The sequence below is a fragment of the Rattus norvegicus genome, chromosome 1, assembly GCF_036323735.1.
Source record: "Rattus norvegicus strain BN/NHsdMcwi chromosome 1, GRCr8, whole genome shotgun sequence".
NCBI classification, from domain to species: domain Eukaryota; kingdom Metazoa; phylum Chordata; class Mammalia; order Rodentia; family Muridae; genus Rattus; species Rattus norvegicus.
Window position 1 is genome coordinate 85712423 of NC_086019.1, and position 13321 is coordinate 85725743.

The 13321-nt window shown below is 47.3% G+C and overlaps 1 long non-coding RNA gene and 1 pseudogene across 1 annotated transcript; both read left to right on the forward strand.

The window, feature by feature from the left end:
• LOC134484887 (uncharacterized) lies at positions 1-1252 on the forward strand. The gene is made up of 2 exons (XR_010062687.1): positions 1-120; positions 924-1252. It is a non-coding gene; the product is annotated as an uncharacterized LOC134484887 (long non-coding RNA).
• A 706-nt stretch (positions 1253-1958) lies between these two features.
• Positions 1959-5928, forward strand: Ass1-ps1 (argininosuccinate synthase 1, pseudogene 1; annotated as a pseudogene).
• Positions 5929-13321: the final 7393 nt, after the last annotated feature.

Genomic DNA, 13321 nt, shown 5'->3' on the forward strand with positions numbered 1-13321 from the left:
GTTCACACGGTTAATATATCTTCGTACATCTCGAGGCAGTTAAAGGAGCTACAAAAGGACCCTGAGGAGACTTTTGAGGCCTTGGATGATGCAATCCATCAGGCACGGGAAGCGATCATGGTGAGATTTCTCTTCCCAAACAAGATGGGTTGCACTCTTTCTCCAGTCCCAGAGACTTGCTGCATGGAGCTGGAGGCTCCTTGGGTGACCCCCATCCCTGTGCACCCAATATCATCAAGAGGGCTTAAACTACTGTGGTGACCCACATCTTTCTTATTAGAGGCAGACAGATCTCTGGAAGTTGAGAACAGCCTGCTCTATATAGCAAGTTACAGGTCAGCAAAGAGATGGAAAGTTGCACATAAGGAAGTCAAGGTTGTCACCTCCTGGCCTATATAATGTAATTGGGAGGTAGGCTGGGCTACTGTTTCTAAAAGAAAAAGAAAAATGAAAGTGGCGGTAGCACAGTGAAAAAAGCAAGTTGATATTTGAGACCAATCAGGCCTGGTCTACGGATTCCAAGTTCCAGGACAGCCAGGGGTACACAGAGAAACCCTATTTTGTTTCAAAACAAACAAAAAACCCCAGGAGCATTTGAAATGGAGATAGTTGTTTCAGGAGATCAAGATTATCCTGGGATCTGCAGCCAATGAAGGGTGGCCTGGGTCCATGGACCCTGTGTCCAAAACAAGCAACCCTGATTGTATGTAACCTTGGGAGTTCCAGACCTGAGCACCTGCCCAGACAACCCCCAACCCCTGCCCTAAATTACAAAACAAAAGCCTTAAGTAGGCAACCTCAGAATCCCTAGGTTACTGGCCTTGTCTTTAATGGTCTTTCCACTCCTTTCCCGAGCCTATGATCACAACCTGGACCAAGGTCCCATTTTGATATCTGTCTTCATGTTCTCTTTGTGTCTCCAGTGCTGGTTCTCCATGAGGGTGATTCGCAAGAGACAGACTATATCTACGACCCGGAAGAATTTCAAAATGTGCTGTTGCCGCTGTTCACAAAAAAGGTCCATCAGGCAGGACCCCAAGGAGTCCCCTCAAAATGACCCTGGACTCCCCGAAGCTTTGGAAGCCTTGAGGAATCTCAAGCTCTCTTCTGGGTACCAAAGCAGAGATGACACGTTATAGGGTTTCTGACCTTTCAACTTCCTTGTTGGGGTGTAGGGATCTATTGCTTGGGATTTGTGTCTTGTGTCTATGAAAGGTACATTCATTAATAATAAAGTTTGCATTCATAGAAACTAAAATGACTGCTTTTTTTTTTGGTTCTTTTTTTTTTTTTTTTTCGGAGCTGGGGACCGAACCCAGGCCTTTGCGCTTCCTAGGTAAGCGCTCTACCACTGAGCTAAATCCCCAGCCCCATGACTGCTTTAAAAAGAGAAAATTAGATCTTATTCCATAGCCCAGGAAGCAGTTTTTAATATCCTAGGATAGACTCAGAATGGGGATGTGTATCTTGAGGTTAGACATATTTTGGTTTCTGGTTTCACACCCTTGTGGATGGTTACCCTGGATGCCCTAAAACACTGGAAGCCTGAGGATAGCATACAGAAACAAGGTGTTGCCTGCCTTTAATCCCAGTATCCAGGAGGAGGAGGCAGGTGACTCTGAGTCCAAGGACAGCCTGACCTACAGGTTTTGAGTTCCAGGTCAGCCAGTGCAGTTATAGGGAGAAATCCTGCCTCTTCAAAAACCAAACAAATGAAAGTTTCCCTATGGCATTTCCACACATACTTTAGAGTGACCCAGACTCTAGAATTCTGCCCTGTCCCCTGCACAGACTCCCCTTTTCTCTTTCCCCTAATCAAATTTCAGATTGCATGGAGTCCAGTATCTTTTTTGTGCTCTGATCTTCTTTTTTTTTTCCTTTTTCGTAAACGTCTGGGTGTTTTGTACTGTTAGGTAGAGTAAAGCTTCTAATTATTATAAGTGCATATATGTGGAAGAATGCGTGGAAACCAAACAGTGAGGAAGGAACTGAAAAGAGGTAAGAATGGTGCAGGGTGAATCCCTAGGTGGGGCAGTCTCTGGATGGCCTTTGCTTCAGTCTCTGCTCCACACTTTGTCTCCATATTTCCTTCTTTGAGTATTTTGTTCCCCCTTCTAATAAGGACTGAAGCATCCACACTAGTTAGTCTTCTTGAGATTCATGTGGTCTGTGAATTGTATTGAGCTTGGATATTTGAGCTTTTGGACTAATATCCATTTTTCAGTGAGAGCATACTTACTGTGTGTGTTCTTTTGTGATTGGGTTACCTCTCAGGATATTTTCTAGTACCATCCATTTGCCTAAGAATTTCATGAAGTCATTGTTTTTAACAGCTGAGTAGTACTCCTTTGTGTAAATGTACCACATTTTCTGTATCCATCTGGGTTCTTTCCAGCTTCTGGCAATTATAAATAAGGTTGCTGGGCTGGAGAGATGGCTCAGTGGTTAAGAGGCCTGACTGCTCTTCCAGAGATCCTGAGTTCAAGTCCCAGCAACCACATGGTGGTTCACAACCATCTGTAATGAGATCCGATGCCCTCTCCTGGTGTGTCTGAAGACAGAGTGCCCACATACATGAAATAAATCTTTAAAGTTCAAAGCAACAGTTTTAAATGAATAAGGCTGCTATAAACATAGTGGAGCATGTGTCTTTGTTATATGTTGGCGCATCATTTGGGTATATGCCCAGGAGTGGTATAGCTGAGTCCTCAGGTAGTACTATGTCCAGTTTTCTGAGGAACCTCCAGACTGATTTCCAGAGTGGTTGTACCAGCTTGCAGTCCCACCAACAATGGAGGAGTGTTCTCTTTTTCCATATCCTCTCCAGCATCTGCTGTCACCTGAGTTTTTGATCTTATTCTGACTGGTGTGAGGTGAAATCCCATACACAGACACCAAACCCAGATACTATTGCAGATGCCAAGAAGTGTATGCTAACAGGAGCCTCATATAGCTGTCTCCTGAGAGACTTTGCCTGACAAATACAGAGGCAGATGCTCGAAGTCAACCATTGGACTGTGCACAGCTTCCTTAATGGAGTTAGAGAAAGGACTGAGGAGCTGAAGGTTTACAACTCAATAGGAAGAACAATACCAACCAACCAGACTCCCAGAACTCCCAGGGAATAAACCATCAACCGATGGGTACACATGGAAGGCTCCATGGCTCCAGCTGCATATGTAGCGGAGGACATCAATGAGAGGAGAGGCCCTTGGTCCTGGGAAGGCTGGATTCCCCAGTGTAGAGAAATGCCAGGATGGGGTGGGTGGGGGAGCTTCTCACAGAAGTAGGAGGAGGAAGGATGGAATAGGGGCTTTCCCGAGGGGAAATCGGAAAAGGGAATAACATTTGAAATACATTTGTCAGAGCCTCCTGGGTCCCCTGCAGTGTCTCACCCCCCTTGTCAGACCCTTCTCGGTCTCTTGCAGGGTTTGAGCCCTGCTGATGCACGTGGAGGCCTTTTGTTCCTAACAAAGGAGCAGGCCGGCCCGGTACCGACACACCTGGGCAATGGTCAATTTGTTCCTGTCTTTTGTCTGCCCAGTATTTTGTTTTTGAGATTGGGGTTGGTCTTCCTGGATTTCTCCCTAGTAAATTCAGGGCATGTAGGCGGTCTTTTGTTACCTAAGTCTCGAGCCGAGCCGGGGTTTCCCACTGTGCTTCCCAGACTTTTTCCACCTGGTCAACTTGGGGTATATATTCGGTGAATAAAGCTACAGGAGCCCCTTCCTTGCGTAACACGAATAACGTGTGTGTGTGTGTGTGTGTGTGTGTGTGTGTGTGTGTGTGTGTGTGTGTGTGTGTGTGTGTTCGTTCTTTAATGCAGGCTTTCGCCCGATTCTCGGTGCCCTGTCATCGGTGCAGGCATCGATATTTAATAAAAGAATGTTACAGGGGCTGGAGAGATGGCTCAGCAGTTAAGAGCTCTGACTGCTCTACCAAATGTCCTGAGTTCAATTCCCAGAAACTACATGGTGGCTCACAACCGTCTGTAATGAAATCTGATGCCCTCTGCTGGTGTGTCTGAAGACAGTTGCAGTGTACTCATACATAAATCTTTTTAAAAAAAAAAATGGTACAAGGGTTGGGCGTGGCTCAATGGTTAAGAGCCCTAGCTGCTCTTCCAGAGTACTCAGGTTCAAATCCCAGCACCTACATGGTGGCTTGCAACCACTCAGATGAACGGATGCCTTCACATGGAACATACACACACAGTCCCTTCTGAATAGCATACAGGGTAAACTGGGCCCTATGGTAGTTCTATATTTGTGAGAGAGCGCACATGCCACAGCAGCTTTCTGGAGGTCAGAAGATATCCTACAGTTTTCTCCTTTTAGTCAATATCTCTGGTTTGTCTATTTTTGAGTTGTTGGGTTCTCTTTGTAGCACTGTTGGGGCCCCGGAGCCCTCTCTGTGTGTCTCCCTCTGTTATCCCTAGTGACTATTCTTTAGTCTCTACAGCTGGTTTGTTCTGTTATCAGCCTCGTCTGTTTTAGCAAATACTCAATCCTCTTAAGCCACATGGCCTCAGCAAAACAGGACGCATTAGTGGGGATTTAGAAGAACCTATGACAGGCTGTGGAGAGGGTGGGGGCAGATACAATGTGACAAGGCTGCTTACTAAGGGTCTCCTGCTAGGGAAGATGGGGTGGGGTGGGAGTGGGGGAAACCATACAATTGTTGTGGAGACTTAGAGGACAAAGGGAGAAACCTGAGGTGTAGGAAACGTGTGTGTCTTTTTTGTTGAGTGTGGTGTTGAGACAGGTCTCTGTATAGACCAGGCTAGCCTGGAACTTAGCGATTTCCCCTGACTCTCCTGTATGAATACTGATATGAAAGTTTGGGGAGACTTCAAGGGTGTCTTTCTTTGTGTGTGTGTTGGGTGTGTGTGTGTGCACATGTAGATATCTTCAGAAGGCTGCATCCCTGGAGCTGAAGTTACACTCTTTTGTGTGGTCTACTGTGTGTCGCCTGCTAAAGGTTCTGGGAACTGAACTTGAGTCCTCTGGTGGTACATGTATACATACGCAGCTGCTGAGCTATCCCTCAGGTGCCAACCCCATCCCCGATTGTTTTTTCTTTTTTTAGAATGGTTCTCATACAGCTAGATGACCTGAACTTCTCGATCCTGCCTCCAGCACCCCAGTACTGGGATTCCATACTCCCACGGTGTAAAACCACCATGCAGGATTAGTAGACAGTCCTTACCTCTCTCACCATGCCCTGTGTAGCCCACAAACTGGTGGGAGCTATCCGGCTTGAGGGAGTCAAATATGTTTCTCATGAGACAGGAAAAGGGAACAATCAGATCTGCTTTGAGCTCACCTGCCACTCACTGCCCCACTCCCACTCTGGCCATTGCCCCTGGGGGATGCCGAAGTTTTACCACCCAGTTCAGGGCCACAATGATATATTCAAAGCAACATGGAATCATCCCCGTCATACCCACGTGCCCCTAAAGAATGGATGAGAACCCCAAGAACAAAGTACCTAGGATCCTTCCAAAGCTTCAAACAGCCCAGAGAGCCTTAAAATAGAATTTAAAAAAGGAGTCTCTGGGAAGGTAACCACATCATTAAAGCCCTTCATGTACCTGAACCCAGTTACAAGCAAGCACGAGTTGACATCATGGAGAACTGCTTCACTGGGATGAAATCCCAGTATAACTAAAAGACCCCAGCAGGGACCGTCCTTTAACCATCTCCTTTAGACATAGAGGCCTTTGCCATGGACCGGCCAGTGTGAGAAATGAAGCAGGACCTAGGCCTCAAATCCGCAGTTGTACACAGCTCTCTGGGTATTTGTCTGCCACTGCATTGCCAAGAACCAAAGTGGGCGGAAAGGAGGCTGTCTTCAAAGGCCAGGGGCAGCCAAGAGTCCTACTCTCTGTACAATGAAGAGCTGGAAATCAGGAACGAGCCTGGGTGATAATGACTCCACTGATGCCACTGGCTTTATCAACATCAACTACCTCAGGCTGAGGGATATACAGCAAGGCCTTCGAAGCAAGGTCACTGCCAAACAAGACTCTGACAGAGACGCCGGCCTCCTAGCTCTACAGCTCTCCCAGGCGTCAAGAACTAATTGTGGTAAATCGTGACTCATTCTCCCATCTTCTGGCTAAGGATGCTCACCACCACTACTACCTGGGAGTTCTTTGGTCCTTAGTCCCCTGTAGCCTGCTGAAGTGCTCACTGAGTAAAAGGGGAGCGTTGGGGGATGCCTGCAGAGAACAGTAAAATGACAATTTTTAAAAGTTACCTTAGTCTAAAACATGGAGGTAAGGAGCCTGCCAAGCCACTCGGGCTACATCTGAATTCAAGGCAATTACCTACCTCAGCCTCCATTGTGCTGGGATTACAGGCTGGCAACCCCAAACTTGGCTTCATAGAGCCATCCATCCTCCAACCCCCTTTCCTCATTAGCCTCTGGCAGGATGTCCAGATACCACATTTCCTTGGCCTTGACCCAGCCTCACTCATCACCTAGCTCAATCCTCTTAGAACCCTGCCAAGCCAGTGCAAAATCTCAGCCAGGTCACAGAACTGAAGGGGGCCTGGGGACACAGCAACAGATGGTGTGACAGCCATTCAGGAGTCACGTCCTCCTCTCCAGTCTTCCCAGCCTCTTTAAGGAGCTGTGAACAGTAGGTGGGCTCAGGCTCTCCTCTGCCCTCCACTCTGCCTGATGCAATTGCTCTCAAAGTGCTGCAGCGTATGTAGCGCGAGGACAGCTCAGTCTCCACATGGGTCCCCAGCAACCTGAGCAGAGTCTGTCCCCGAAGCTGCTGCCTAACTGGAATCCGGTCCCCAAAAGGGCGGCCTTGTCTGGCCTCAGTGAGACAGGGTGGGTGATACCCAGGGGACCATACCCTGTCAGAGGAAAGGGGAGGGGGGACGGGGACAGGGATTGTGGGAGAGGGAACAACAAAGGAAGGAAGGAAGGAAGGAAGGAAGGAAGGAAGGAAGGAAGGAAGGAAGGAAGGAAGGAAGGAAGGGCTGCAGAACATCTACACCAGTTTTCAACCCCTGGGTTGTGACCTCTTTGGGGTCGCAGATCAGACATTCTGCATATCAGATATTTCCATCATGATTTTCAACAGTAGCAAAATTTCAGTTATGAGGTAGCAAGGAAATAATTTTATGGTTTGGGGTTCACCACAGCATGAGGAACTGTATTAGAGAATCGCAGAATTGGGAAGGTTGAGAATTACGGGGCTATATACTCTGCCAGGTGTTTGATGAAGAGCCCATTTGTTTTTGTTTAAAGACAATGGGGACTAGGAAGGTTGTTCCAAGTATGAGGGCTTGCCCTGCAAGCACTGAGACCTAAGTTTGAATCCATAAGATCCATTTAAAATGTGGGGATAGTGGTGTGCGCCTGTAACCCTAGTACTAAGGAGGGGAGCAGAAGGAGGCTGGCCAGCCAGCCTAGCCAAAATGGTTGCTTCAGTGAAGAACTCTGTCTCAGAAGGTTGAGAACAGAGAAAGACACCAATATCCTACTCTGGCCTTTGCGTGTGCATGTGCACACACACACACACACAAATATATAGACATACAAATAAGACAGAGTGTATATATAGGAGGCAGATCTCAGTAAGTTCCAGGCCAGCCAAGACTACTTCAAAAACAAAAAAGCAAAACAACAACAAAGGTCTCATGTAGTCTCAAACTCACTAAAATTCTGTGTCCTAAATGCTGGGAACAGAGGCATGTACCACCATAATTTGCTTGTTCTTGCTTTATTCATTTATTTGTTTTATTTATTTATGGGCTTTGTTTTTTGTTTTTTATTTTTCAACTCAGGGTTACTCTATGTAGCCCTGACTGTCCTGGAACTCAGAGATCCACCTGCCTGCCTCTGCCCCTGCCCCTGCCCCTGCCCCTGCCCCTGCCCCTGCCCCTGCCCCTGCCCCTGCCCCTGCCCCTGCCCCTGCCCCTGCCCCTGCCCCTGCCCCTGCCTCCAGGTGCTGGGATTAAAGGCACGTGCCACAGCTTTTTGTCTGTCTGTTTGAGACAGGGTCTCTCTACATAGGTCTGGTTGTCCTGGAACTTGATATGCAGACAAGGATGGCCTTGAACAGAGATACACCTGCCTCAGCCATTTGCATGCTGGGATTAAAGGCGCTCGCCATTAGGCCTGGGCTTGCTTATGGTTTTTTGTTTGTTTGTTTGTTTTTGGTTTCGGTTTTTGGTTTTTGGGTTTTTTTTCTGTGAGTTCCTTTTAAAATCTTTTTTTTTTATCTTTATTAACTTGAGTATTTCTTATTAACACTTCGATTGTTATTCCCCTTCCCGATTTCTGGGCCAACATCCCCCTAGCCCCTCCCCTTCTATATGTGCTTCCCCTCCCCACCCTCCCCCCATTACCACCCTCCCCTCAACAATCACGTTCACTTTGCTTATGGTTTTTAAGATGGGTCTCATTATGTGTTCCTGGCTAGTGTGGAAGCTATATAAACCAGGTGACCTTGAATTTATAGAGATCTGACTGCCTCTATTCCCAGAGCTGAGATTAAAGGCATGTGCCACCATGCTCAGTTTAAAGTTGTTTATTTTTTTTAATTTTTAAACTTTCTAGGCACAATTGAGTGTAGTGGCATACACTTTTAATCCTAGCTCTCCAGGAGGCAGGCAGTAGGATCTTTAGTTTCCAGGGCTACATAACAAAGAAGACTGTCTATAGTTAAAGAACTAGACCCTGCCTCAAACCTCAAAACAAAACAAAACATAACCATTCAGGTAAAGATTTGTGCTTGAGGGTGGTTTTTTTTTTTAAATCCAAAATGTTTTTTCTACAAGTTTTTTCTTTTTTTAAGACACACACACACACACACACACACACACACACACACGTTATGTATATACACACATATACATATATACTGTAGCTGACTTCAGACACACCAGAAGAGGGCATCAGTTCCCATTACAGATGGTTGTGAGCCACCATGTGGTTGCTCAGAATTGAGCTCAGGACCTCTGGAAGAGCAGTCAGTTCTCTTAACCACTGAGCCATCTCCAGCCCTATATTTTGTTTTTCTTTTCTTTTCTTTTTTTCTTTTTTTCGGAGCTGGGGGCCGAACCCAGGGCCCTGCGCTTCCTAGGCAAGCGCTCTACCACTGAGCTAAATCCCCAACCCCATATTTTGGTTTTCTAATACAGAGCTTCACTGTCCGAGCTTGCTTGAACTCACTGTAACATAACCCAGGCTGGTCTCCCTGAGTGCTGTGAACTACTACACCTGGCTGATATAGATGCCCCCATCTCTGCCTCAAGGGTTTCGAAGGTGTGGCCAGCGGCACACCTTTAATCCCAGCTGTGAGTGTGAGGCCCGCCTGCTCTACAGAGCGAGTTCCAGGACAGCCAAGGTTACACAGAAAAACCGTGTCTCCAAAAAAAAAAAGAAGAAGAAGAAAGAAAGAAAGGAAAGAAAAGAAAGGAAGAGAAAGAGGGAGGGAGGGGAGGAGGGAGAGAGAGAGAGGGAAAGAGTGAGAGAGTGAGGGGGGGATATCACGATGGACCATTCCATCTGGCCTAAACGTTCTAGAGTATATCTACCAGTTGCAAAGCTACACTTTCCATGGGCATCTCAGAGCTAAAGCAAAAGGTTGTCACACTTAATCTGCTCAACGGCCTCAGAAATGTAACTTCCGGTAACTGCCTCCAGGGTATATTGTGTCCTTCTGAGCAGTCTGTTTTGGTTTGGTGTGACCTTGAACTTGGGATTCTTCCACTTCCGCCTCTGGTTTTCAGGATTTCACTATACGCGCCTGACTCCTCCAAGCCTTGGACTCTTCCTGTACCTCAGTCCCAGACAGTCCCAGGTCTTGCCGCTTAATTTTGGCTCAGAGTAAACCACTCCTTGCCCTCTTTGAAGTAGCAGCTGGGTTTTGAGCAGACAGGTTTTCCTCCGCCGCCGTGTTGTGCTGAGATTCCAACTTAGGGTATACACGTCTCTCTGCTAAGCGACCAACTGCAGTCTCCAGACAGCCTTTCCAGCGGATACTGCATAGAGTCTCCCTATTCTCCCGCCTTGGCCTCCGAGGTGCCGAGGTTACTCACGTGTGTAACCAGCTAGGCCCAGCTGCCAGCATCTTGATTTATACTTTCTAGTATTTTATCTTATGAACACAAATTGTTGATCATTGTGGCACACACCTTGAGTCCCAAGAGATTCAATCTAGAGACAGAGGCAGGCGGATCTCTGAGTTTGAGGCCAGCCGGTTGGTTTACATAGTTCCAGGACAGCCAGAGCTACATAGTTAAGACTCTGCCTATAAATAAATTAAATAAATAAATAAATAAATATTAAAAATAAAAATATTTAACAACAAAAATATTTATAATTTTATGTGTATGGGTGTCTTGCCTCCATGTATCTGTGTCCCCGCCAGCGGGGACCCAGTTATTCAGGGTCCCGAAGAGGCTTTCTACCTGTGGGCCAAATGGGGGTGAAGAGAAGAAGGAGACCAAGCAAAAGTTCTGTTGTCAAGGTCTCGTTTATTGGGGTGAACATTACAGCTTTTAAGGCTTTCAGATAGGGGGAGTGACCTTGGTGAAACACAAAGGAGAGGGAGATGAGGGTATAAGCAGTGATAGCTGGAGGCAAAGAGGTCAGGTGGTAGACGATGAGGTCAGGTGGTGGAGACACTGGGTGTTGACTCAGGAGATTACTAGTATCTGCTCGAGCTGAGGCATCCCTTGAATGTTATCTTCCTGTGCCGTAAATTCATGGGAGAGGCTTTTGTCCAACAATCTCAAGACTTTATGGCAGTCATCTTAGGGGTGAATATCTGTGGCCCAACAGCCCAGAGTCACCTAGACACTTTGAGCCATGCAGTCACAAAACGGCCAGGCCCAAATCCAATACGGCTCCCTACATATCTGTGCACTGGCAGAATTTTTATTTTTTCCTTTTATTGAAAATAGATTCTTGGACTGGAGAGACGGCTCAGCAGTTAAGAGCACTGACTGCTCTTCCAGAGGTCCTGAGTTCATTTCCTACCAACGACAACCATGTGGTGGCTCACAACCATCTGTCATGGGGATCCGATGCCCTCTTCTGGCGTGTCGAAGACAGTTACAATGTACTCATACACATAAATCTTTAAAAAAAAATACTAAAAGCTGGTAGCTATCATATATACACAGAAGACCTGTTGCAGATGCCCTGTGTTTGCAGCTCCGGCCTCAGTGAGTTTATATGTCCCTTTGTGCAGTAATACTCCACCCCACCCCACCCCACCCCAGAAAGTGGCTCTGGTTCACCAAACCGGCTCCTTGCGGATCTGGAGTCTCTGCTGCCCTCCAGTGGCCTGCAAAGCCCCTAGCTCTCCCCACAGCTGGTTCTCACTGTCTGGTCCCATTTAACAAATGGGACAATCCTCTAAGCCCATACTGGCCGCGGGGAGGAGAGGATGGGGGTGGGGGGACCGAGGGTCGGGGGAGGACAGAATTAGGTCTGGTGTGGGCAGATGTGTATCAGGCTACTGGAGAAGGAGAGTAGGGACTGGTAGCTTGCATAAAACACTTAGACCACCCGACAAACCCTGGGATCCGCTCAGAGACAAGAACAGATTCTATGGACTGGGCAGAAGACCAGGGAGCCCTTCGGGTTTGCTTTTTGCTTACATTTGACTTTTTATGTTTGCAGTGCTGAGGACAGAGCCCAGAGGTCTTTTTTTACAATATTTTTATTTATCGCTGGGAGGGCGGGAGGGGTGGGAAATGGGGCTCACAGGAGTCAGGGCACACATGGAGATCAGAGGACAACTTTGTGGTATCAGGTCAAGCTTTGCAGCAAGGGCTAAATTATCTTACCAACTCCCCCCCCCCCTTTTTTTTTAACTTGGGGAGGAAAAAGACTAAGTCTGAGCTGGAGAAATGGCTCCCCTATTAGGAGCACTGGCTATTCTTCCAGAGGAGTCTGGATTCAGTTCCCAGCACCCACATATCTGTTCACAACCATCTGTAACTCCAGTCCCGGGGGATCTGATACACTTTTCTGGCCTCAGCGGACACCAGCCATACATGTTACACAGGCAAAATGTTTATACCCATAATTTTTAAATTAAAAAAGGGTTAAATTTAGGATGTAGTTCAATGCTTCCCAAAAGAACTTTCTAGAATGATGGAAGTATTCTGCACCAGGCCAGATGGCTAGATCCCCAACACATTTTAGTCTGTTGAGACAGAGTGTTAGTCTGGAGCCTGATACCAGGTTTGAACATGAGGTCTTTGCCCTTTGGCTTCCGAAGTAGCTGGGATTACAAACCTGTACCAGGCAGCTTGAGGTAAAGCCTTTTCTAAGTGGAAAAGGGCAATCTGAACAGGTTATAGACTGTGTGATTCCTACTGCACTGCCTTCTGAAATAGGCAGACTGGAGAGGTAAGAGACTACTAGTTGCTGGGCTTGGTGGGACCAATGGCTACGGTGCAGTTTCCAAGCCTGACCACAAGTGGGCACTGTTTGTGTTTGGGGTTTGTGGGGTTTTTTTTTCCCATTATTCACTTTGCATCCCAGTATCTGTCCCCACAACTACATCTCCTCCCCCAAAACTCCTTCCCTTCTCCTGAGAACAGCCATGTCAGGCTCCTGTCTGCAAGCATAACAGAGTATCATTAATAGTGTCAGGGATTGGTGCTTGCCCATGGGATGGGTCTCAATTTGGGCCAGTCATCGGTGGGTCATTCCCTCTGTCTCTGCCCCATCTTTGTCCCTATATATCTTGTAAGCAGGACACATTTTGGGCAAAAGTTATCGTGGGTGGGTTGCTGTCCTTATCCCTCCACTGGGTGTCCTGGAGGTGGCCAGTTTGGACTCCATATCCCCCACTGCTAGGTGTCTCAGTCACCCCTACAGACTCCCTGCAGCCACCCCATTAGGTTTGTGTTCTGCTTTTCAAAGACCTTGTCTTGTGGAGTCAGGGCTGGTCAAATGGGTTCCAGGAACCAAGTTCAGCAGCAGTCACCTTCACACACAGCCATCTTGTCAGCTATCACCTTGGGTTTTGAGACATCTCTCACCCAGCCCAGGACTCAGCAACTCAGCTGGACTTGCTGACTCACAACACCCTAGAGATCTGCACCTCTCCATCAGAATTGGAGGTACTCGCGCCAACACCATGACAACTACCTTTTTACATGGGTGCTGGAGACCAAACGCAGGTCTTCATACTGCTGGGAAGCACGTCACCTCCTGAGCTCTGAGTCCTCTTTTTCTTCTCCAAATATGTGTGATCTGGGCCATTTCAGACACAAAATTTAAACTTTTCCAGTTCCCCTGTCCTTCCTGACCAGAGGAAGGACCAAGTCCC